This window comes from Notothenia rossii (assembly GCF_949606895.1).
Source record: "Notothenia rossii genome assembly, contig: scaffold_31, whole genome shotgun sequence".
NCBI classification, from domain to species: Eukaryota; Metazoa; Chordata; class Actinopteri; order Perciformes; family Nototheniidae; genus Notothenia; species Notothenia rossii.
Window position 1 is genome coordinate 294,067 of NW_027640282.1, and position 16,182 is coordinate 310,248.

Here is a 16,182-nt window from a genome sequence, read left to right on the forward strand (position 1 = left end):
TGTGTGTGTGTAAACTGCCCCTCCCCTTCGCAAGCAGGCGGGGGAGAGAGAGATGTTTCGTCTCGATGTACACATGCTATGACTCCGGGGGTACTTCCATTCACTTCGTCTTGATCTGTTGATGTTATTTAATGTCTCGTTTGTCCATTGTGACGGTGGGAAAGCCAGGGAAATGTCCCGGAGATATACTGAGAAATCTTTGGAACAGTATTTTCCTGCGATCACAGCTGTTCACAGCTACGAGGCTGGGACCGCTTCCATTCGCTTCGTCTTGATCTGTAGATGTTATTTAATGTCTCAGTTGTTCATTTTGATGGAGAAAAAGTTGTACATTTAGTGAATTCAGAGTTTCCAAGATGCACAAGTAGGCATGTTTGAGTACTCAGGTCCAGTGGCTCACTGTGTTAACGCTCGCCCCTGGATGCGGTTGGTCGCGTGTTTGAATCCATGCTGTGGCATTCTTTTTTTCATTTTCACCCTTTTTTCTATGGATCTCCAAAAAGTCAACTTTTACATTTTCTGAGTCTGGAGGAATTCAAGGGGAGTTTTCAAGGGACTCTACCCGCCTTATGAAGCACTATTTTCGAATACTTTTTTCCATTTTCACCCTTTTTCTATGGATCTCCAAAAAGTCAACTTTGACTTTTTCTGAGTCTGGAGGAATTCAAGGGGAGTTTTCAAGGGACTCTACCCGCCTTATGAGGCACTATTTTCGAATACATTTTTCAATTTTCACCCTTTTTCTATGGATCTCCAAAAAGTGAACTTTTACATTTTCTGAGTCTGGAGGAATTCAAGTGGAGTTTTCAGGGGAGTGCATTCTCTCTGCCATCTCCTCCCTCTGTGTGCGTTGCTGCATGCAGCAGCTGCGTGTGTGTGTGTAAACTGCCCCTCCCCTTCGCAAGCAGGTGTGGGAGAGAGAGATGTTTCGTCTCGATTTACACATGCTATTACTCCGGGGGTACTTCCATTCGCTTCGTCTTGATCTGTTGATGTTATTTCATGTCTCGTTTGTCCATTGTGACGGTGGGAAAGCCAGGGAAATGTCCCGGAGATATACTGAGAAATCTTTGTAACAGTATTTTCCTGCGATCACAGCTGTTCACAGCTACGAGGCTGGGACCGCTTCCATTCGCTTCGTCTTGATCTGTAGATGTTATTTAATGTCTCATTTGTTCATTTTGATGGAGAAAAAGTTGTACATTTAGTGAATTCAGAGTTTCTAAGATGCAAAAGTAGGCATGTTTGATTACTCAGGTCCAGTGGCTCACTGCGTTAACGCTCGCCCCTGGATGCGGTTGGTCGCGTGTTCGAATCCATGCTGTGGCATACTTTTTTTCATTTTCACCCTTTTTCTATGGATCTCCAAAAAGTCAACTTTGACTTTTTCTGAGTCTGGACGAATTCAAGGGGAGTTTTCAAGGGAGTCTACCCGCTTTATGAGGCACTATTTTCGAATACTTTTTTCCATTTTCACCCTTTTTCTATGGATCTCCAAAAAGTCAACTTTGACTTTTTCTGAGTCTGGAGGAATTCAAGGGGAGTTTTCAAGGGACTCTACCCGCCTTATGAGGCACTATTTTCGAATACTTTTTTCCATTTTCACCCTTTTTCTATGGATCTCCAAAAAGTGAACTTTTACATTTTCTGAGTCTGGAGGAATTCAAGGGGAGTTTTCAGGGGAGTGCATTCTCTCTGCCATCTCCTCCCTCTGTGTGCGTTGCTGCATGCAGCAGCTGCGTGTGTGTGTGTAAACTGCCCCTCCCCTTCGCAAGCAGGCGGGGGAGAGAGAGATGTTTCGTCTCGATGTACACATGCTATGACTCCGGGGGTACTTCCATTCGCTTCGTCTTGATCTGTTGATGTTATTTCATGTCTCGTTTGTCCATTGTGACGGTGGGAAAGCCAGGGAAATGTCCCGGAGATATACTGAGAAATCTTTGTAACAGCATTTTCCTGCGATCACAGCTGTTCACAGCTACGAGGCTGGGACTGCTTCCATTCGCTTCGTCTTGATCTGTAGATGTTATTTCATGTCTCATTTGTTCATTTTGATGGAGAAAAAGTTGTACATTTAGTGAATTCAGAGTTTCTAAGATGCACAAGTAGGCATGTTTGAGTACTCAGGTCCAGTGGCTCACTGCGTTATCGCTCTACCCTGGATGCGGTTGGTCGCGTGTTCGAATCCATGCTGTGGCATACTTTTTTTCATTTTCACCCTTTTTCTATGGATCTCCAAAAAGTCAACTTTGACTTTTTCTGAGTCTGGAGGAATTCAAGGGGAGTTTTCAAGGGACTCTAACCACTTTATGAGGCACTATTTTCGAATACTTTTTTCCATTTTCACAATTTTTCTATGGATCTCCAAAAAGTGATCTTTTACATTTTTCTGAGTCTGGAGGAATTCAAGGGGAGTTTTCAGGGGAGTGCATTCTCTCTGCCATCTCCTCCCTCTGTGTGCGTTGCTGCATGCAGCAGCTGCGTGTGTGTGTGTAAACTGCTCCTCCCCTTCGCAAGCAGGCGGGGGAGAGAGAGATGTTTCGTCTCGATTTACACATGCTATGACTCCGGGGGAACTACCATTCGCTTCGTCTTGATCTGTTGATGTTATTTCATGTCTCGTTTGTTCATTGTGACGGTGGCAAAGCCAGGGAAATGTCCCGGAGATATACTGAGAAATCTTTGTAACAGCATTTTCCTGCGATCACAGCTGTTCACAGCTACGAGGCTGGGACCGCTTCCATTCGCTTCGTCTTGATCTGTAGATGTTATTTCATGTCTCATTTGTTCATTTTGATGGAGAAAAAGTTGTACATTTAGTGAATTCAGAGTGTCTAAGATGCAAAAGTAGGCATGTTTGAGTACTCATGTCCAGTGGCTCACTGCGTTAACGCTCGCCCCTGGATGCGGTTGGTCGCGTGTTCGAATCCATGCTGTGGCATACTTTTTTTCATTTTCACCCTTTTTCTATGGATCTCCAAAAAGTCAACTTTGACTTTTTCTGAGTCTGGAGGAATTCAAGGGGAGTTTTCAAGGGACTCTACCCGCCTTATGAGACACTATTTTCGAATACTTTTTTCCATTTTCACAATTTTTCTATGGATCTCCAAAAAGTGAATTTTTACATTTTCTGAGTCTGGAGGAATTCAAGGGGAGTTTTCAGGGGAGTGCATTCTCTCTGCCATCTCCTCCCTCTGTGTGCGTTGCTGCATGCAGCAGCTGCGTGTGTGTGTGTAAACTGCTCCTCCCCTTCGCAAGCAGGCGGGGGAGAGAGAGATGTTTCGTCTCGATTTACACATGCTATGACTCCGGGGGAACTTCCATTCGCTTCGTCTTGATCTGTTGATGTTATTTCATGTCTCGTTTGTTCATTGTGACGGTGGCAAAGCCAGGGAAATGTCCCGGAGATATACTGAGAAATCTTTGTAACAGCATTTTCCTGCGATCACAGCTGTTCACAGCTACGAGGCTGGGACCGCTTCCATTCGCTTCGTCTTGATCTGTAGATGTTATTTCATGTCTCATTTGTTCATTTTGATGGAGAAAAAGTTGTACATTTAGTGAATTCAGAGTGTCTAAGATGCAAAAGTAGGCATGTTTGAGTACTCATGTCCAGTGGCTCACTGCGTTAACGCTCGCCCCTGGATGCGGTTGGTCGCGTGTTCGAATCCATGCTGTGGCATACTTTTTTTCATTTTCACCCTTTTTCTATGGATCTCCAAAAAGTCAACTTTGACTTTTTCTGAGTCTGGAGGAAATCAAGGGGAGTTTTCAAGGGACTCTAGCCGCCTTATGAGGCACTATTTTCGAATACTTTTTTCCATTTTCACCCTTTTTCTATGGATCTCCAAAAAGTCAACTTTGACTTTTTCTGAGTCCGGAGGAATTCAAGGGGAGTTTTCAAGGGACTCTACCCGCCTTATGAGGCACTATTTTCGAATACTTTTTTCCATTTTCACCCTTTTTCTATGGATCTCCAAAAAGTGAACTTTTACATTTTCTGAGTCTGGAGGAATTCAAGGGGAGTTTTCAGGGGAGTGCATTCTCTCTGCCATCTCCTCCCTCTGTGTGCGTTGCTGCATGCAGCAGCTGCGTGTGTGTGTGTAAACTGCCCCTCCCCTTCGCAAGCAGGCGTGGGAGAGAGAGATGTTTCGTCTCGATTTACACATGCTATGACTCCGGGGGTACCTCCATTCGCTTCGTCTTGATCCGTTGATGTTATTTCATGTCTCGTTTGTCCATTGTGACGGTGGGAAAGCCAGGGAATTGTCCCGGAGATATACTGAGAAATCTTTGTAACAGCATTTTCCTGCGATCACAGCTGTTCACAGCTACGAGGCTGGGACTGCTTCCATTCGCTTCGTCTTGATCTGTAGATGTTATTTAATGTCTCATTTGTTCATTTTGATGGAGAAAAAGTTGTAGATTTAGTGAATTCAGAGTTTCTAAGATGCAAATGTAGGCATGTTTGAGTACTCAGGTCCAGTGGCTCACTGCGTTAATGCTCGCCCCTGGATGTGGTTGGTCGCGTGTTTGAATCCATGCTGTGGCATACTTTTTTTCATTTTCACCCTTTTTTCTATGGATCTCCAAAAAGTCAACTTTGACTTTTTCTGAGTCTGGGGGAATTCAAGGGGAGTTTTCAAGGGACTCTACCCGCCTTATGAGGCACTATTTTCGAATACTTTTTTCCATTTTCACCCTTTTTCTATGGATCTCCAAAAAGTGAACTTTTACATTTTCTGAGTCTGGAGGAATTCAAGGGGAGTTTTCAGGGGAGTGCGTTCTCTCTGCCATCTCTTCTTCCCTGTGTGTGCGTTGCTGCATGCAGCAGCTGCGTGTATGTGTGTAAGCTGCCCCTCCCCTTCGCAAGCTGGCGGGGGAGAGAGAGATGTTTCGTCTTGATTTACACATGCTATGACTCCGGGGGTAGTTCCATTCGCTTCGTCTTGATCTGTTGATGTTATTTAATGTCTCGTTTGTCCATTGTGACGGTGGGAAAGCCAGGGAAATGTCCCGGAGATATACTGAGAAATCTTTGTAACAGTATTTTCCTGCGATCACAGCTGTTCACAGCTACGAGGCTGGGACCGCTTCCATTCGCTTCGTCTTGATCTGTAGATGTTATTTAATGTCTCAGTTGTTCATTTTGATGGAGAAAAAGTTGTACATTTAGTGAATTCAGAGTTTCCAAGATGCACAATTAGGCATGTTTGAGTACTCAGGTCCAGTGGCTCACTGCGTTAACGCTCGCCCCTGGATGCGGTTGGTCGCGTGTTCGAATCCATGCTGTGGCATACTTTTTTTCATTTTCACCCTTTTTCTATGGATCTCCAAAAAGTCAACTTTGACTTTTTCTGAGTCTGGAGGAATTCAAGGGGAGTTTTCAAGGGACTCTACCCGCTTTATGAGGCACTATTTTCGAATACTTTTTTCCATTTTCACCCTTTTTCTATGGATCTCCAAAAAGTCATCTTTGACTTTTTCTGAGTCTGGAGGAATTCAAGGGGAGTTTTCAAGGGACTCTACCCGCCTTATGAGGCACTATTTTCGAATACTTTTTTCCATTTTCACCCTTTTTCTATGGATCTCCAAAAAGTGAACTTTTACATTTTCTGAGTCTGGAGGAATTCAAGGGGAGTTTTCAGGGGAGTGCATTCTCTCTGCCATCTCCTCCCTCTGTGTGCGTTGCTGCATGCAGCAGCTGCGTGTGTGTGTGTAAACTGCCCCTCCCCTTCGCAAGCAGGCGGGGGAGAGAGAGATGTTTCGTCTCGATGTACACATGCTATGACTCCGGGGGTACTTCCATTCGCTTCGTCTTGATCTGTTGATGTTATTTCATGTCTCGTTTGTCCATTGTGACGGTGGGAAAGCCAGGGAAATGTCCCGGAGATATACTGAGAAATCTTTGTAACAGCATTTTCCTGCGATCACAGCTGTTCACAGCTACGAGGCTGGGACTGCTTCCATTCGCTTCGTCTTGATCTGTAGATGTTATTTCATGTCTCATTTGTTCATTTTGATGGAGAAAAAGTTGTACATTTAGTGAATTCAGAGTTTCTAAGATGCACAAGTAGGCATGTTTGAGTACTCAGGTCCAGTGGCTCACTGCGTTATCGCTCGCCCCTGGATGCGGTTGGTCGCGTGTTCGAATCCATGCTGTGGCATACTTTTTTTCATTTTCACCCTTTTTCTATGGATCTCCAAAAAGTCAACTTTGACTTTTTCTGAGTCTGGAGGAATTCAAGGGGAGTTTTCAAGGGACTCTAACCACTTTATGAGGCACTATTTTCGAATACTTTTTTCCATTTTCACCCTTTTTCTATGGATCTCCAGAAAGTCAACTTTGACTTTTTCTGAGTCTGGAGGAATTCAAGGGGAGTTTTCAGGGGAGTGCATTCTCTCTGCCATCTCCTCCCTCTGTGTGCGTTGCTGCATGCAGCAGCTGCGTGTGTGTGTGTAAACTGCCCCTCCCCTTCGCAAGCAGGCGGGGGAGAGAGAGATGTTTCGTCTCGATGTACACATGCTATGACTCCGGGGGTACTTCCATTCACTTCGTCTTGATCTGTTGATGTTATTTCATGTCTCGTTTGTCCATTGTGACGGTGGGAAAGCCAGGGAAATGTCCCGGAGATATACTGAGAAATCTTTGTAACAGTATTTTCCTGCGATCACAGCTGTTCACAGCTACGAGGCTGGGACCGCTTCCATTCGCTTCGTCTTGATCTGTAGATGTTATTTAATGTCTCAGTTGTTCATTTTGATGGAGAAAAAGTTGTACATTTAGTGAATTCAGAGTTTCCAAGATGCACAAGTAGGCATGTTTGAGTACTCAGGTCCAGTGGCTCACTGCGTTAATGCTCGCCCCTGGATGTGGTTGGTCGCGTGTTCGAATCCATGCTGTGGCATACTTTTTTTCATTTTCACCCTTTTTCTATGGATCTCCAAAAAGTCAACTTTGACTTTTTCTGAGTCTGGAGGAATTCAAGGGGAGTTTTCAAGGGACTCTAGCCGCCTTATGAGGCACTATTTTCGAATACTTTTTTCCATTTTCACAATTTTTCTATGGATCTCCAAAAAGTGATCTTTTACATTTTTCTGAGTCTGGAGGAATTCAAGGGGAGTTTTCAGGGGAGTGCATTCTCTCTGCCATCTCCTCCCTCTGTGTGCGTTGCTGCATGCAGCAGCTGCGTGTGTGTGTGTAAACTGCCCCTCCCCTTCGCAAGCAGGCGGGGGAGAGAGAGATGTTTCGTCTCGATTTACACATGCTATGACTCCGGGGGTACTTCCATTCGCTTCGTCTTGATCTGTTGATGTTATTTCATGTCTTGTTAGTCCATTGTGACGGTGGGAAAGCCAGGGAAATGTCCCGGAGATATACTGAGAAATCTTTGTAACAGCATTTTCCTGCAATCACAGCTGTTCACAGCTACGAGGCTGGGACAACTTCCATTCGCTTCGTCTTGATCTGTAGATGTTATTTCATGTCTCATTTGTTCATTTTGATGGAGAAAAAGTTGTACATTTAGTGAATTCAGAGTGTCTAAGATGCAAAAGTAGGCATCTTTGAGTACTCAGGTCCAGTGGCTCACTGTGTTAACGCTCGCCCCTGGATGCGGTTGGTCGCGTGTTCGAATCCATGCTGTGGCATTCTTTTTTTCATTTTCAACCTTTTTCTATGGATCTCCAAAAAGTGAACTTTTACATTTTCTGAGTCTGGAGGAATTCAAGGGGAGTTTTCAGGGGAGTGCATTCTCTCTGCCATCTCCTCCCTCTGTGTGCGTTGCTGCATGCAGCAGCTGCGTGTGTGTGTGTGTAAACTGCCCCTCCCCTTCGCAAGCAGGCAGGGGAGAGAGAGATGTTTCGTCTCGATTTACACATGCTATGACTCCGGGGGTACTTGCATTCGCTTCGTCTTGATCTGTTGATGTTATTTCATGTCTCGTTTTTCCATTGTGACGGTGGGAAAGCAAGGGAAATGTCCCGGAGATATACTGAGAAATCTTTGTAACAGCATTTTCCTGCGATCACAGCTGTTCACAGCTACGAGGCAAGGACCGCTTCCATTCGCTTCGTCTTGATCTGTAGATGTTATTTCATGTCTCATTTGTTCATTTTGATGGAGAAAAAGTTGTACATTTAGTGAATTCAGAGTGTCTAAGATGCAAAAGTTGGCATGTTTGAGTACTCAGGTCCAGTGGCTCACTGTGTTAACGCTCGCCCCTGGATGCGGTTGGTCGCGTGTTCGAATCCATGCTGTGGCATTCTTTTTTTCATTTTCACCCTTTTTTCTATGGATCTCCAAAAAGTCAACTTTTACATTTTCTGAGTCTGGAGGAATTCAAGGGGAGTTTTCAAGGGACTCTACCCGCCTTATGAAGCACTATTTTCGAATACTTTTTTCCATTTTCACCCTTTTTCTATGGATCTCCAAAAAGTCAACTTTGACTTTTTCTGAGTCTGGAGGAATTCAAGGGGAGTTTTCAAGGGACTCTACCCGCCTTATGAGGCACTATTTTCGAATACATTTTTCAATTTTCACCCTTTTTCTATGGATCTCCAAAAAGTGAACTTTTACATTTTCTGAGTCTGGAGGAATTCAAGGGGAGTTTTCAGGGGAGTGCATTCTCTCTGCCATCTCCTCCCTGTGTGTGCGTTGCTGCATGCAGCAGCTGCGTGTGTGTGTGTAAACTGCCCCTCCCCTTCGCAAGCAGGCGGGGGAGAGAGAGATGTTTCGTCTCGATTTACACATGCTATGACTCCGTGGGTAGTTCCATTCGCTTCGTCTTGAACTGTTGATGTTATTTCATGTCTCGTTTGTCCATTGTGACGGTGGGAAAGCCAGGGAAATGTCCCGGAGATATACTGAGAAATCTTTGTAACAGCATTTTCCTGCGATCACAGCTGTTCACAGCTACGAGGCTGGGACCGCTTCCATTCGCTTCGTCTTGATCTGTAGATGTTATTTAATGTCTCATTTGTTCATTTTGATGAAGAAAAAGTTGTACATTTAGTGAATTCAGAGTGTCTAAGATGCAAAAGTAGGCATGTTTGAGTACTCATGTCCAGTGGCTCACTGCGTTAACGCTCGCCCCTGGATGCGGTTGGTCGCGTGTTCGAATCCATGCTGTGGCATACTTTTTTTCATTTTCACCCTTTTTCTATGGATCTCCAAAAAGTGAACTTTTACATTTTCTGAGTCTGGAGGAATTCAAGGGGAGTTTTCAGGGGAGCGCATTCTCTCTGCCATCTCCTCCCTGTGTGTGCGTTGCTGCATGCAGCAGCTGCGTGTGTGTGTGTAAACTGCCCCTCCCCTTCGCAAGCAGGTGTGGGAGAGAGAGATGTTTCGTCTCGATTTACACATGCTATTACTCCGGGGGTACTTCCATTCGCTTCGTCTTGATCTGTTGATGTTATTTCATGTCTCGTTTGTCCATTGTGACGGTGGGAAAGCCAGGGAAATGTCCCGGAGATATACTGAGAAATCTTTGTAACAGTATTTTCCTGCGATCACAGCTGTTCACAGCTACGAGGCTGGGACCGCTTCCATTCGCTTCGTCTTGATCTGTAGATGTTATTTAATGTCTCATTTGTTCATTTTGATGGAGAAAAAGTTGTACATTTAGTGAATTCAGAGTTTCTAAGATGCACAAGTAGGCATGTTTGAGTACTCAGGTCCAGTGGCTCACTGCGTTAACGCTCGCCCCTGGATGCGGTTGGTCGCGTGTTCGAATCCATGCTGTGGCATACTTTTTTTCATTTTCACCCTTTTTCTATGTATCTCCAAAAAGTCAACTTTGACTTTTTCTGAGTCTGGAGGAATTCAAGGGGAGTTTTCAAGGGACTCTACCCGCCTTATGAGGCACTATTTTCGAATACTTTTTTCCATTTTCACCCTTTTTCTATGGATCTCCAAAAAGTAAACTTTGACTTTTTCTGAGTCTGGAGGAATTCAAGGGGAGTTTTCAAGGGACTCTACCCGCCTTATGAGGCACTATTTTCGAATACTTTTTTCCATTTTCACCCTTTTTTCTATGGATCTCCAAAAAGTGAACTTTTACATTTTCTGAGTCTGGAGGAATTCAAGGGGAGTTTTCAGGGGAGTGCATTCTCTCTGCCATCTCCTCCCTCTGTGTGCGTTGCTGCATGCAGCAGCTGCGTGTGTGTGTGTAAACTGCCCCTCCCCTTCGCAAGCAGGCGGGGGAGAGAGAGATGTTTCGTCTCGATTTACACATGCTATGACTCCGGGGGTACTTCCATTCGCTTCGTCTTGATCTGTTGATGTTATTTCATGTCTTGTGTGTCCATTGTGACGGTGGGAAAGCCAGGGAAATGTCCCGGAGATATACTGAGAAATCTTTGTAACAGCATTTTCCTGCGATCACAGCTGTTCACAGCTACGAGGCTGGGACAACTTCCATTCGCTTCGTCTTGATCTGTAGATGTTATTTCATGTCTCATTTGTTCATTTTGATGGAGAAAAAGTTGTACATTTAGTGAATTCAGAGTGTCTAAGATGCAAAAGTAGGCATCTTTGAGTACTCAGGTCCAGTGGCTCACTGTGTTAACGCTCGCCCCTGGATGCGGTTGGTCCCGTGTTCGAATCCATGCTGTGGCATTCTTTTTTTCATTTTCACCCTTTTTCTATGGATCTCCAAAAAGTCAACTTTGACTTTTTCTGAGTCTGGAGGAATTCAAGGGGAGTTTTCAAGGGACTCTACCCGCCTTATGAGGCACTATTTTCGAATACTTTTTTCCATTTTCACAATTTTTCTATGGATCTCCAAAAAGTGAACTTTTACATTTTCTGAGTCTGGAGGAATTCAAGGGGAGTTTTCAGGGGAGTGCATTCTCTCTGCCATCTCCTCCCTCTGTGTGCGTTGCTGCATGCAGCAGCTGCGTGTGTGTGTGTAAACTGCCCCTCCCCTTCGCAAGCAGGCGGGGGAGAGATAGATGTTTCGTCTCGATGTACACATGCTATGACTCCGGGGGTACTTCCATTCGCTTCGTCTTGATCTGTTGATGTTATTTCATGTCTCGTTTGTCCATTGTGACGGTGGGAAAGCCAGGGAAATGTCCCGGAGATATACTGAGAAATCTTTGTAACAGTATTTTCCTGCGATCACAGCTGTTCACAGCTACGAGGCTGGGACCGCTTCCATTCGCTTCGTCTTGATCTGTAGATGTTATTTAATGTCTCATTTGTTCATTTTGATGGAGAAAAAGTTGTACATTTAGTGAATTCAGAGTGTCTAAGATGCAAAAGTAGGCATGTTTGAGTACTCATGTCCAGTGGCTCACTGCGTTAACGCTCGCCCCTGGATGCGGTTGGTCGCGTGTTCGAATCCATGCTGTGGCATACTTTTTTTCATTTTCACCCTTTTTCTATGGATCTCCAAAAAGTCAACTTTGACTTTTTCTGAGTCCGGAGGAATTCAAGGGGAGTTTTCAAGGGACTCTACCCGCCTTATGAGGCACTATTTTCGAATACTTTTTTCCATTTTCACCCTTTTTCTATGGATCTCCAAAAAGTGAACTTTTACATTTTCTGAGTCTGGAGGAATTCAAGGGGAGTTTTCAGGGGAGTGCATTCTCTCTGCCATCTCCTCCCTCTGTGTGCGTTGCTGCATGCAGCAGCTGCGTGTGTGTGTGTAAACTGCCCCTCCCCTTCGCAAGCAGGCGTGGTAGAGAGAGATGTTTCGTCTCGATTTACACATGCTATGACTCCGGGGGTACCTCCATTCGCTTCGTCTTGATCCGTTGATGTTATTTCATGTCTCGTTTGTCCATTGTGACGGTGGGAAAGCCAGGGAATTGTCCCGGAGATATACTGAGAAATCTTTGTAACAGCATTTTCCTGCGATCACAGCTGTTCACAGCTACGAGGCTGGGACTGCTTCCATTCGCTTCGTCTTGATCTGTAGATGTTATTTAATGTCTCATTTGTTCATTTTGATGGAGAAAAAGTTGTAGATTTAGTGAATTCAGAGTTTCTAAGATGCAAATGTAGGCATGTTTGAGTACTCAGGTCCAGTGGCTCACTGCGTTAATGCTCGCCCCTGGATGTGGTTGGTCGCGTGTTTGAATCCATGCTGTGGCATACTTTTTTTCATTTTCACCCTTTTTTCTATGGATCTCCAAAAAGTCAACTTTGACTTTTTCTGAGTCTGGGGGAATTCAAGGGGAGTTTTCAAGGGACTCTACCCGCCTTATGAGGCACTATTTTCGAATACTTTTTTCCATTTTCACCCTTTTTCTATGGATCTCCAAAAAGTGAACTTTTACATTTTCTGAGTCTGGAGGAATTCAAGGGGAGTTTTCAGGGGAGTGCGTTCTCTCTGCCATCTCTTCTTCCCTGTGTGTGCGTTGCTGCATGCAGCAGCTGCGTGTATGTGTGTAAGCTGCCCCTCCCCTTTGCAAGCTGGCGGGGGAGAGAGAGATGTTTCGTCTTGATTTACACATGCTATGAATCCGGGGGTAGTTCCATTCGCTTCGTCTTGATCTGTTGATGTTATTTCATGTCTCGTTTGTCCATTGTGACGGTGGGAAAGCCAGGGAAATGTCCCGGAGATATACTGAGAAATCTTTGTAACAGCATTTTCCTGCGATCACAGCTGTTCACAGCTACGAGGATGGGACCGCTTCCATTCGCTTCGTCTTGATCTGTAGATGTTATTTAATGTCTCATTTGTTCATTTTGATGGAGAAAAAGTTGTACATTTTGTGAATTCAGAGTGTCTAAGATGCAAAAGTAGGCATGTTTGAGTACTCATGTCCAGTGGCTCACTGCGTTAACGCTCGCCCCTGGATGCGGTTGGTCGCGTGTTCGAATCCATGCTGTGGCATACTTTTTTTCATTTTCACCCTTTTTCTATGGATCTCCAAAAAGTGAACTTTTACATTTTCTGAGTCTGGAGGAATTCAAGGGGAGTTTTCAGGGGAGTGCGTTCTCTCTGCCATCTCCTCCCTGTGTGTGCGTTGCTGCATGCAGCAGCTGCGTGTGTGTGTAAACTGCCCCTCCCCTTCGCAAGCAGGTGGGGGAGAGAAAGATGTTTCGTCTCAATTTACACATGCTATGACTCCGGGGGTAACTCCATTCGCTTCGTCTTGATCTGTTGATGTTATTTCATGTCTCGTTTGTCCATTGTGATGGTGGGAAAGCCAGGGAAATGTCCCGGAGATATACTGAGAAATCTTTGTAACAGCATTTTCCTGCGATCACAGCTGTTCACAGCTACGAGGCTGGGACCGCTTCCATTCGCTTCGTCTTGATCTGTAGATGTTATTTAATGTCTCATTTGTTCATTTTGATGGAGAAAAAGTTGTACATTTAGTGAATTCAGAGTTTCCAAGATGCACAAGTAGGCATGTTTGAGTACTCAGGTCCAGTGGCTCACTGCGTTAATGCTCGCCCCTGGATGTGGTTGGTCGCGTGTTCGAATCCATGCTGTGGCATACTTTTTTTCATTTTCACCCTTTTTCTATGGATCTCCAAAAAGTCAACTTTGACTTTTTCTGAGTCTGGAGGAATTCAAGGGGAGTTTTCAAGGGACTCTAGCCGCCTTATGAGGCACTATTTTCGAATACTTTTTTCCATTTTCACCCTTTTTCTATGGATCTCCAAAAAGTGAACTTTTACATTTTCTGAGTCTGGAGGAATTCATGGGGAGTTTTCAGGGGAGTGCATTCTCTCTGCCATCTCCTCCCTCTGTGTGCGTTGCTGCATGCAGCAGCTGCGTGTGTGTGTGTAAACTGCCCCTCCCCTTCGCAAGCAGGCGGGGGAGAGAGAGATGTTTCGTCTCGATTTACACATGCTATGACTCCGGGGGTACTTCCATTCGCTTCGTCTTGATCTGTTGATGTTATTTCATGTCTCGTTTGTCCATTGTGACGGTGGCAAAGCCAGGGAAATGTCCCGGAGATATACTGAGAAATCTTTGTAACAGCATTTTCCTGCGATCACAGCTGTTCACAGCTACGAGGCTGGGACCGCTTCCATTCGCTTCGTCTTGATCTGTAGATGTTATTTAATGTCTCAGTTGTTCATTTTGATGGAGAAAAAGTTGTACATTTAGTGAATTCAGAGTTTCTAAGATGCAAAAGTAGGCATGTTTGAGTACTCAGGTCCAGTGGCTCACTGCGTTAATGCTCGCCCCTGGATGCGGTTGGTCGCGTGTTCGAATCCCCACTGTGGCATACTTTTTTTCATTTTCACCCTTTTTCTATGGATCTCCAAAAAGTCAACTTTGACTTTTTCTGAGTCCGGAGGAATTCAAGGGGAGTTTTCAAGGGACTCTACCCGCCTTATGAGGCACTATTTTCGAATACTTTTTTCCATTTTCACCCTTTTTCTATGGATCTCCAAAAAGTGAACTTTTACATTTTCTGAGTCTGGAGGAATTCAAGGGGAGTTTTCAGGGGAGTGCATTCTCTCTGCCATCTCCTCCCTCTGTGTGCGTTGCTGCATGCAGCAGCTGCGTGTGTGTGTGTAAACTGCCCCTCCCCTTCGCAAGCAGGCGTGGGAGAGAGAGATGTTTCGTCTCGATTTGCACATGCTATGACTCCGGGGGTACTTCCATTCGCTTCGTCGTGATCTGTTGATGTTATTTCATGTCTCGTTTGTCCATTGTGACGGTGGGAAAGCCAGGGAAATGTCCCGGAGATATACTGAGAAATCTTTGTAACAGTATTTTCCTGCGATCACAGCTGTTCACAGCTACGAGGCTGGGACCGCTTCCATTCGCTTCGTCTTGATCTGTAGATGTTATTTAATGTCTCAGTTGTTCATTTTGATGGAGAAAAAGTTGTACATTTAGTGAATTCAGAGTTTCTAAGATGCAAAAGTAGGCATGTTTGAGTACTCAGGTCCAGTGGCTCACTGCGTTAATGCTCGCCCCTGGATGCGGTTGGTCGCGTGTTCGAATCCATGCTGTGGCATTCTTTTTTTAATTTTCACCCTTTTTCTATGGATCTCCAAAAAGTGATCTTTTACATTTTCTGAGTCTGGAGGAATTCAAGGGGAGTTTTCAGGGGAGTGCGTTCTCTCTGCCATCTCCTCCCTGTGTGTGTGTTGCTGCATGCAGCAGCTGCGTGTGTGTGTAAACTGCCCCTCCCCCTCGCAAGCAGGCGGGGGAGAGAGAGATGTTTCGTCTCGATTTACACATGCTATGACTCCGGGGGTACTTCCATTCGCTTCGTCTTGATCTGTTGATGTTATTTCATGTCTCGTTTGTCCATTGTGACGGTGGGAAAGCCAGGGAAATGTCCCGGAGATATACTGAGAAATCTTTGTAACAGTAGTTTCCTGCGATCACAGCTGTTCACAGCTACGAGGCTGGGACCGCTTCCATTCGCTTCGTCTTGATCTGTAGATGTTATTTCATGTCTCATTTGTTCATTTTGATGGAGAAAAAGTTGTACATTTAGTGAATTCAGAGTTTCTAAGATGCACAAGTAGGCATGTTTGAGTACTCAGGTCCAGTGGCTCACTGCGTTAACGCTCGCCCCTCGATGCGGTTGGTCGCGTGTTCGAATCCATGCTGTGGCATACTTTTTTTCATTTTCACCCTTTTTCTATGTATCTCCAAAAAGTCAACTTTGACTTTTTCTGAGTATGGAGGAATTCAAGGGGAGTTTTCAAGGGACTCTACCCGCCTTATGAGGCACTATTTTCGAATACTTTTTTCCATTTTCACCCTTTTTCTATGGATCTCCAAAAAGTAAACTTTGACTTTTTCTGAGTCTGGAGGAATTCAAGGGGAGTTTTCAAGGGACTCTACCCGCCTTATGAGGCACTATTTTCGAATACTTTTTTCCATTTTCACCCTTTTTCTATGGATCTCCAAAAAGTAAACTTTGACTTTTTCTGAGTCTGGAGGAATTCAAGGGGAGTTTTCAAGGGACTCTACCCGCCTTATGAGGCACTATTTTCGAATACTTTTTTCCATTTTCACCCTTTTTCTATGGATCTCCAAAAAGTCAACTTTGACTTTTTCTGAGTCTGGAGGAATTCAAGGGGAGTTTTCAAGGGACTCTACCAGCCTTATGAGGCACTATTTTCGAATACTTTTTTCCATTTTCACCCTTTTTCTATGGATCTCCAAAAAGTGAACTTTTACATTTTCTGAGTCTGGAGGAATTCAAGGGGAGTTTTCAGGGGAGTGCATTCTCTCTGCCATCTCC